This window comes from Lactuca saligna, chromosome 7 (assembly GCF_052625555.1).
Source record: "Lactuca saligna cultivar CGN05327 chromosome 7, ASM5262555v1, whole genome shotgun sequence".
Lineage (NCBI taxonomy): Eukaryota > Viridiplantae > Streptophyta > Magnoliopsida > Asterales > Asteraceae > Lactuca > Lactuca saligna.
In genome coordinates this window covers 48,757,501-48,768,280 of record NC_136423.1, presented here as the reverse complement: position 1 = coordinate 48,768,280, position 10,780 = coordinate 48,757,501, and positions in this window count along the sequence as shown.

The window sequence follows — 10,780 nt, the reverse complement described above, 5'->3', positions numbered from 1 at the left end:
TTTAATACCATAAAAGATGACCAATAGAGTGTGTATTCTAGATCTACTTCCTCTTCCTTGAACTCTCCGACATTCTCCTTCTCCTTCTTACTCCAAAATGCCTTCACAAGCAATAAACCCACACACACTCACTAAGAAAACAGTTGGGGTTTGTTAGTTGATGCTCTGGAGGTAAAAGAGACGAGTTTGGGCGCATAAGAGGGTTTAAATAGGTGTACAACCCTAAAATTAGGGTTTTCTCCAGACAGGCAAACTCGCCGAGTCCAGCGTGTGGACTCGCCGGGTAAACGGCTAAATACGCGTGCTCATCCCGTTTCTACTCGATGACTCGGGAAACAGACTAGTCGAGTTCCTCACAAAGGAATAAACTTATTTAAATACATACCGCGAATGGGGAGCTACAAGAATAACTTGAATCTATGATGTATTCAAAGATATGAGTGATGCTCCATACATATTAGATTCTCTCAAACACACTCTTCTTCTCTCTAACTTTCTCTCTCTATAATATGCTCTCATTCTCTAGCCATACACTCCTTACATGCACTCCTCTATTTATAGCACTCCCAGCAGTACAAACGTGTCTGGCCGTACACAGCCACACAACAAGCTACAAACACTATTACACTAAAGAAAAATATAGTTTTCTAGAAAAGCATAGTATAAACCATAATTTTAGACACAACAAGTACACTGATAGAGGAGAGTATTCATAGGAGAGCGACCAGGTATGACGGGATTGATGATTGAGGAGGTTAAGCAGATACTTAGGAAATCTGGAATAATCTGTGTAGAAAGTATAGGTAGATGTGGCAGGTAGTATGGGTCCGTACTACTGAAAGAAAAGGACCTATACTCGATATAGGGAAAATTCCGAAGGTTCTAAGTAGTTGGTGGAGAGGAGAAAACACGGTTCGGGTACCATGATTCATAGCAGATTGAGAGGTGATCACATTGTTCGAGTACCATGATTCGTGGCGGTTAGTGCTTCTAGTTTTACCAGTTGTCCTGTGGTGGTTGATTAGTCTGAGATCAGATGATAGAGTGTGGGACTAGAGGGCCATTCCAAGCAAGTTTTAATGAAGTATACCTTGAAAGGGAAATCAAGTTCGTTTCCAAGGGATTTTATTGGTGAGATGATAATTGGAGTCGCAAGGCTCGGGGATGAGTAGAGATGATGCTTATTGGAGGATCGAGGTCTCAGTCAAGCCATCGACTGATGGATGAGACATCACCTTCAGCAGCAAGAGTTGCATTGTTCCCATTTCTGGGAGAAGCAAAGGAGATATCGAGTTTTCGGTTTCAGAGTTTGGAGGTAAACCCCATCGGGTAACATATGGTGGTGACCTTTTCATCAGAATATTTGGGCAGTTTGTTTGCCGTGAGGTATTTTTATACCATGAGAGAGTCGTTAGTGGGACTAAGATGAAAGAGAACAAGAAGGTGCCTTATTGAGGGAAGCATACTTTTAGTAGCAATTCCAGGTGATCAAGAGGAGTATATCGTGGCGGTGGCCCTCTTTGTTTACGTTTTGTATATATTTTGTGAGAGTAGGGTCTCTTTCTTTTATGATGATTCCCGCGGTGGGAGGCTGGTAGAGGAATCAGAGATGAGGTGCGTGATAGTGCATTATTCCCGGTCCGAGAGTCAGGGTTATTTTGGAACAGTTGAGGTATCCGGCGGTGTGTTAGTATGAGGTTTCGAGATAACCACAGGCAATAAAGTTGGGAGGATTCTGATATTCTTGTCTGAGTTACGGGATATTTGGAGTCGCTTGGTTTCCATCGGGAAGATCATTGAGTGTGTGTGTGGTACGTTCCAAGAGTCAAGTGTGATGTACCTGGTGAAACAGTCTATGGAGTAGATTGTTTGTGACATCCCCTTTTGCACAGCCATAAAAGATCGATTTGTTTATGCTTTATAAAAATCAGAGTACCTCTTTTTAATAAAAATGTGCGGAATTTGTTCCTAGTAAAACATGATAAATACGTTATCAGGGCATTTCCGAAGAAAATTATTTTTATTCATTTAAAAACATTTGGGATGTCATCGTCAATACAGAAACATAAGTATAAACAGAACTTACATTCATTATCACTAGTGATTTATATCTCCTTAATCTGTCAGTGTAATGTAACTTCATATCAAAACCTGTGATATAAATAAACCGAGTGGGTCAGGTTGGGAAACCTGGTGAGTACATAGGGTTTTCAACCCACAATAATATAATTATTATGTTTAATCATCAAACAGTTAACCCAATTACCCGTCTCCATTATCTTCTTTACTTTTAATGACCTACCCTAAGAATCAGCTATTTCTCATTCATTCATTCCTAAGTATTCTCCTAAGGAATAGGTATGAAGTCCATCGTTGTCAATGACACAGCTGTCAAGCACAACTGCTAGTTCTATCACTTAGGCGCAGCTACCAAAATTATGACATTCTATGTGAGGTGCAGCTGCCAGTATTGTCCTTCGAGCACAACTGCTAGGGTTATCTCATTTATTGACAATATCATTTTCAAGAGTCCACTCATAATACATGTCAATGGGTTTTTATAGTACACCAGTGAACACATCGTTCACAACACCTACATGCTGCAAGCCTGCTAGTTTTCTACTGGACTGTCTAGAATAGTCTGTAGTTGTCATCCGTACTTTGTTAGATGATGGGGACAGCATTTGGGAACAAGGCTTCTCACATCATCCACCTCTCACCCTTACCTCATGGTCTATATCACCTCTCAACTCATCATCTAACTCATATTTCATCTACCCATGTTTTACCCAACATATTACGTAGATATAAATACATATACAATTTAAATCATCTAAAACTTGTATAAAATCATTTATCCAACATAGATAGCAAGTATACAAATAATATGTACACATAACACGTAATTTATATAAAATACTTTATATCTATGTGTAAGATGAAAGGGACCATGCACTCACTTGAAAAGGTGGTGATTCCGAACTCAGACAGCGCCTCGCTTCTTAAAAATAATTTCATTTGACGAAACCTAGTATTATTACCACTAGAGTTTAGTCTATTATTCGTCGAGACTAATTAATGGTCTAGCTATTATTACTATTATAAAAGCATTTAAAAAAAATTATATAAACCATAATAATAGGCCAAGTACTTGTTATAAGTTCCTAATAACGTTACTATAATTAAATAAAAGCTATATTAAAAATAGCGTAGGCGTAGGACACTTACAGCGAGTTTTATAGAAAATCGGTATTTGCTTAGAGCAATGTTCACGAGCCAAAAATCTCTTCTTCTCAGATTTGTCAAGCACTTCGGGGCTTCCGCCTCGTGCTAGGGAGGTTCCCTAGGCTTTTCGGGGGGTTTCGAGGCTAGAGAGAGGTTCTAGAGAGAGAGAGTAAAGAGAAGTAAGAATAGGAAAGGTGTGAAAACAATGAGGGTGGGAGAGGTTCTATTTATAGGGTGAAATATGGTTGAACTTTGTGCCACATGTCACCATCTGGTGGCAAGACTTGGGGAGGAAAGCAATGGCCAAGATTATGTCACATCACCCATTTTCGCACAGCACACTTCCAACTTCTAAAATCCGTAAATTTGACATACGAGCTCCGTTTTTGACGTTCTTTATATCCACATGTAGGTGAAAATAAGATCTAAAACTTTCACTTTTACTCCATCGGCTAATTCTCGACCGATCTTAAATTTAATAGTACGAGAATATTATAATGTTAAATGTTCGCGTAAATTTTGTAACTTCTACATACTGACTCTGTTTTCTTCTGTCTTTTTACCATTGAGTTCTTATTAATGAGATCTTCAATTCTCATTTAGGTCGCGTAGGCCAAAAACCACTCGATCTAAAATTCGATTTTCGGGTTGTGCACTGCTAAGCCAAATCTTAGAAAATTCATAACTTCCTCATACGAAGTCAGATTTGGGCGTTCTTTTTTTGTATGTTCTCAGTTTCACGTATACTACAAAAAAATTTTAGATTACTAAGGCTAAAAAGTCCTCCAGCATAAATTCACTACTTACGTCTCCCGATGCCGTGTCAGTTTTGCCGTAAAACTTCGACGGACCATAACTTCTTCGTTATTACTCGGATTTCGGCGTTCTTTATATGTACAATACCCTTGAGATGTATTCTAAAACTTGGTTAAGATTATTTATTCTAAATAATCTTTTGTCAAAAAGTCTTTTTGACCCATATTATCTCTAAATTGACTAGCCTGGATCTATGAGCGTTACATTGTTGGTATGCCAGTTGGTGATGGTTCGAACCCTGAGTGGCAGAGAACTGGGTATTCTATTGAGAATATCAACAATTCGTTCAAGTACAACTAGTTATGGAGATATGCGGTGCGGGCACACGAGACATGTGTTATTTGTGGTTGAGGCAAGACATCGTGAGATGTTGTGATGATGTACTGAGGTACCCGAGTGATTTTCTTCTAGTGGGAACCCATCAGTTAATTATCACTGGAGTGAGACTGTCTAAGGGTGTATCAGTGCTGAGACTAGTACCTTGTCTGCGAGAACTTACATCAGGAGTGGTGGTGCATAAGTTGGGTGGGTGTAAGCACCTATATATGTTGAGTTGCGGAGCATGAGTTGGTGAACTCAGTGTGGTGAGGACTTGATGATGAGGTTATGGGGTGATAAGAGAGCAAGTGAATCCGAGTGGGAGTAATCTCTTGGGATTATCAGGAGAACCCGTGGAGTGAGCCCATAGCGAGTCAGTGGAAGAGAGTGCCGTGATACTATGGGGAGCTATAGTATTCACTGGATATTAGGAGAGGGTTGTGATAGTGTGGGGAGCCATGGTATTCACTAGTTAGCGAGAGAGTATCGTGATACTACGAGGAGTCATAGTATTCACTGGATATTGGGAGAGGGTTGTGATACTGTGGGGAGCCATAGTATTCACTAGTCAGCGAGAGAGTGTCATGATACTACGGGGAGCCGTAGTATTCACTGGTTAGAGAGAATGTATGTTGTGATACTGCGGGGAGCCGTAGCATTCACAAGTCAGTGAAAGAGTATCGCAAGACTACGGGGGAGGCCGTAGCACTTAGTTATTGATAAGGGTGAATATTGTTCTGCCGGGAGCTGTAGTATTCACTAGTCAGAGTATGTAACAGAGGAGTTCTTAGGCTTAGGTAACCTTACCTCTTGAGTCTTCGGGAGCCTTGTTGTCGAACCATGGGCGAGACGAGGGTCTCCGTGTTAGTCGAGAAATTGTTATATCCCAGGTGGAGTAGGGATTATCGTAATCGGAAGGAATTGGAGAGATGGTGTGTGCATAAATCCGTGAATTTTAGTTCATGAGTTGATTACCAAATTAGAAATGAGTGGTTCTAATTCTCCTGTTGAATCAGACTCTCGAGCTCGAGTCTAGATCCATTCGTGTATCGAATAGGAGAGATGAGGTTTTGGATTCATGGATAGGTTTCATTTTGAGGGGGGTATTGACCTTCATCTGATATCTTAGGCCGGAGTGGATCAATTTCGTTGGTATGGAAGAACCGCGAGATGCATGGAATCAGTGGGTGGTAGATGACAGAGGTCAGAAGTTAGACGATTTCAGATGAATTGTAGCATTCGCTTGGGGTAAATCAAACTTCGATACTTGTGTGTCGCGATGAGCCGTGATAGTTATCGTGAGAAAGAAGTCGATGAGACATTTATGGGTTGCAATGAGTAACATTTGGAGGTCCATCTTTTGGTTCGGGAGCTGACCTGATGCTTAGTGTTGAAGGGGATAATTTAGAGGAAGTTGGGTCTTATGTCTATATATGTCATAGGATGCCTCCAAGAGAGCATGATATTTTCTTGTGTTTGAGTTTTGGGGTTCTTTCCTTCCAATGATTCTTGATAGCTCTTCAGGAGGTGGGTCCTTAGGGGATTATGACCTTTCCATTCCTTTTGATTTGCAATTCGGATTGATTAAGGAATCAAAGTTAGAAGAGTGTTCTTAGGGTCTGTTGGCCGATAGGCGATTAACAGGATGATGTTTTGTGAGGGTGGTCTGGCAGGGAGATAGACCACTCGAGTTTGGAGAGTCAGATCAAGTATCATAGCGGTAGTTGGGAATGTCCCTCTTCGGGGTCGGGAGTTCCTATTAGGTTTAGGTGTTTTTGAAAGAGATTGTTGTATGATATTATGTCCTTTCGTTGGTGCTTCTCGGATTATTGGGATCGACCTATGTGTTTATAAGGAGCGATTTCAAGGGCGAAACCTAATTCAAGTGGGGGAGAATTGTAACATCCTATTCTGGATAGTTTTGTGATTTCAGGCTCGTAGGCCTTAATCTGAGTATGAGAAGGTTTTGAGGCTTTGAAAGAGAAAGGTTTAGGCCCTCATGAATTTTGGATCTGAGTTCCAACGGGCTTCAGGAGGAATAAAGTTGATAGAAGTGTAGGGCTTCTTGTTACCTTTTCGTGGATATAAGGATCATCGGAAACGGATTTATAACGAAGAAGTTATGGCCTTCAGAAGTTTTGTGGTTTTAGGCTTAGCCGAGTACGCTGGGTGTACACAAAGCGTACGTTGGGCATACTAGTGAAGAAGGAAGAACGATGGCATACTTTGGAGTACGCTGGGCGTACTGACTAGGGGTGGTCGCGAATGTTCTTCGGAGTACGCTGGGCGTACCATATGTACGTTGGGCGTACACTGATCAAACTTGAACCCTATTTTAGGGTCTTGGACCCTATTTAAGCTCCTTATCTCATAACCTAACCCTAATATCTTCAGCCTCCATCCCTCTAAACCCTAGAAATCGACCCTAAGCCTCCATTTGAGTGATTCTTGAACATTTTGGAGATTTAGTGAGTTTTTGGTGCATATTGTGGGAGAAGGAGTTCCTTGAGGAAGCATTGCTTGGCTTGGAGCTTGTGGATCCAAGCCCTAATCAGGTTGATCTAGGTCCATCAAGCATAAAGTGCTTTCTCATGTGGATCTAGTGGGGTTATGACTTGTTATGTTTGGATTTTGAAGAAGAAGTAGCTTTGAAAGAGAATAGCTTGAGCATCTAGCTTTTGGATATGTGTTCTTCTCTTGATGGTGCATCTTCCAGAGGTATCAAGTTTGAAACTTGCTTGTTGTTGTGCTAGTTTTTTTTGGGTCCTTTTTAGGGTTTTTGGTCCAAAATCTTGAAGCTTTATGAGTTGTTGAACTCCATAGCCTAATATATGTCCTTTTAAGTGTTTCTAGTGGAGAGGATCCATAAAAATGATGCCTTAGACATTGGAACCGACTCATGCATAAGATATGAGCATTTTTCGAAGTAAAAAGTAAGAGTTTTTGTGTTTAGGACTTGATCTGCCATGCAAAGGCTTAAAGTCACGAGCTTTATTGTGTATGAGACTTTATGGAGACAAAATCTAAGAGTATGGATATGGTCTTAATGGATTAAGACCAATGGAGTGGAGATAATTGTCCTGGACGTCCGTTGAGCGTAATTCTAGTACGCCCCGTGTACTGACCAAGTGTCCCCAATGGCCAATCTGAATTCGTGAGTACGCTGAGCGTACCAAGTAAGGTACGCCCAGAGTAACCTCACTATGGACTTTTCGGCTAAGTCTCATTTTGGGCCTTGAGTGTTGGGCCTGGAGTTTGGACTGGTTGCAATAGAGTTTTGGACCAGAGGAGTATGTGTGTGTGTGTATATATATATATATATATATATATATATATATGTGTGTGTGTGTGTGTGTGTGTGCTTTGGGCCCTTGAATGGGCTTGCCTTTTAGATTTGAGAATTTGGGCCTCGGGAGAGTGCATTTATTATTGGACCTTAGTGGGCCTAATGGGTTTAGATTATTGACGGGCTAGTTAGTGGGCTACGTTTATACCTAATGAGTGAGAGTTTGGACTTAGTTCCTAATTGGGTGAATTGTAGGTTTGGTTTAGAGATAGAGGCCGGTGCCTAGCAGTAACATTTTTAGGGGTTGTTCATCATCCGAGGTGAGTCTTTTCATTATAGTTTACCTAGAGTGGTATTTATGTGTGACCAGAGGGTCGTATGTGCTTACTTGAGTTATTCGTTTGTCTGTGTGAAATATATGCCATATTATGTGTTACTGATACCGGACCGGAGGGTCCAACGAGCTGTAAGACCAGAGGGTCCAACGAGCCATGGGACTGGAGGGTCCCACTGAGATACATAGACCGGAGGGTTTTACAGAGTTATATCCTCGAGTGGCTAATGTGTTGTATGTGGTATTTTGCGGAACTCACTAAGCTTCGTGCTTACTGTGTTATGTGATATGTGTTTCAGGTTTTCTCAGGATCGCAAGAAGACACCCGCTTGATTGTACACACCAAAGCAGCAGTTATGTTTTGAGGATCCTAGAGTACGAATCAAACAATTATGGATTTTTGTTTTGTAAATTAAATCAATGAGATTTTTGTGAAATGTGCTATAAAAATTATATGATTTTAAAATGAAAAAAAAAATTATTTGAAAATTTACGTTGTTACATAAAAATGAATATAATTTTTTAAATATTGAACACTAACAAAAAAATGGATATATATTCGACATAACCAAATATTTTATGTAAACTGTGGGATGTTATGTCATAACCCTACATATTATCAACATGTGACTTCTTCTCATGATGCCCTACATGCTATCAACATGCATGTGACTTCTTTTCATGATGCTAAATTCAATGTATAAAGAATCAAAGATAGGATTAGTTTTGAAAAGTTTTTCGCAAAAGTCTTTCCATCATAAAGAGTAGTCCTATCTTGAAAACTTGTTATGATGGATATTGATTTCAAAGTATAGTTTGTTGTAGTGGCAAAAAGCAATTACATATCAAATTTGTCATTAAGGAAATTCAATCACTATATAGTGTTTTAAAAAGTTGATAAAGACGTGTACGAATGTTTTTTTGCCACCTGTCCTCTTCTTCATTTGGACACTTGGCATTTTCTAAAAAATTAAAATTTTCTATTTTCCACTTTTCATTTTATTGTATTTTTCATTTTATTAAATTAAAATTCCACATTTAATGTGTAATGTAATATATATGTAAAGTATTTATTAGAAAGAGTATATATATATATATATATATATATATATATATATATATATATATATATATATATATATATAAAATGTCTTTAATACATTAAAGTTTCAATAATTTTAATAATTCAAATTTTTTTTTTCTTATAAATTTAAAATTTTCAAACATTTGAAATTGTTAAAATTTCATTTTTTTTTTAATTAAACCCATGTAATACATGGGTCTCGCACCTAGTTTGTATATATTGGAAAGTTTTTATAAATAGAATCAATATAATAATAATATTTTTTTAAGACGTTCAAGTATTTAAGCTTAAACTACAACCAACTATTAATATAATAATATTATAATAATAATCTTACAAATGATAATGCTAGGTATACAAGTATTAAAAATACATTTAAATTAGTATTTTCTTATTTTTAGGGATTGAAGTAGTATTTTCATCAATTTCGACCTAACTTGTACTCCTAAAATATCTCTTCTCTAGTATCTGGTGCATTCAAAATCTGAAACACTTCTTTTCGACAAATCGTTTGAAATTTAAAAGCTCATTCAAATTGGAGTTTCCTAATTTTTTACATAAAATATAGTTGACTGGAGACTAATTCAAATCTTCATCTCCTTTTCCTCCATGGAATCCACCACCACAATATTTTTTGGTTTTGGCATTGCATTTTTTTTTGTGAAACCGATCGATAATGGTGCAAGTGTTCTTAGAAATATAACATGTCTCATAATGGAACTAATTGCTTGCAAGAAACTATTCGCTGCCGCCGCTTTGCACGGGCAAACGGCTAGTGTGTGTGTGTGTGTGTGTGTGTGTATATATATATATATATATACAAACTTATAAGTTAGATTGTCAAACATCAACAAAAACTATCAAAATACATTGCTATTTTTAAACTAAGATAGAAAACCAAAGTACATTGTTATTTCTTGCACTTGGTACAAAAACCGAATTACCAAACTTTTTAGCAAATAATCACCACAAAACCAAAATTACCAATTCAACATGCATTTTACGATGCTAAAGTAGATTGTTATCTTTAAACTAAGATAGAAAACCAAAGTACATTGCTATTTCTTGCACTTGGGACAAAAACCAAATTACCAAACTTTTTAGCAAATAATCACCACAAAACCAAAATTACCACTTCAACATGCATTTTACGATGCTAAAGTATATTGCTATCTTTAAACTAAGATAGAAAACCAAAGTACAATGCTATTTCTTGCACTTGGGACAAAAACCAAATTACCAAACTTTTTAGCAAATAATCACCACAAAACCAAAATTACCACTTCAACATGCATTTTACGATGCTAAAGTAGATTGCTATCTTTAAACTAAGATAGAAAACCAAAGTACATTGACAAAAACCAAATTACTAAACTTTTTAGCAAATAATCACAACAAAACCAAAATTACCAATTCAACATGCATTGTATGATGCTAAAGTAGATTGTTGTTTTTAAACTAAGATAGAAAACCAAAGTACATTGTTATTTCTTGCACTTGCGACAAAAACCAAATTACCAAACTTTTTAGCAAATAATCACCACAAAACCACAATTACCACTTCAACATGCATTTTACGATGCTAAAGTAGATTGCTATCTTTAAACTAAGATAGAAAACCAAAGTACATTGCTATTTCTTGCACTTGGGACAAAAACCAAATTACCAAACTTTTTAGCAAATAATCACCACAAAACCAAAATTACCAATTCAACAT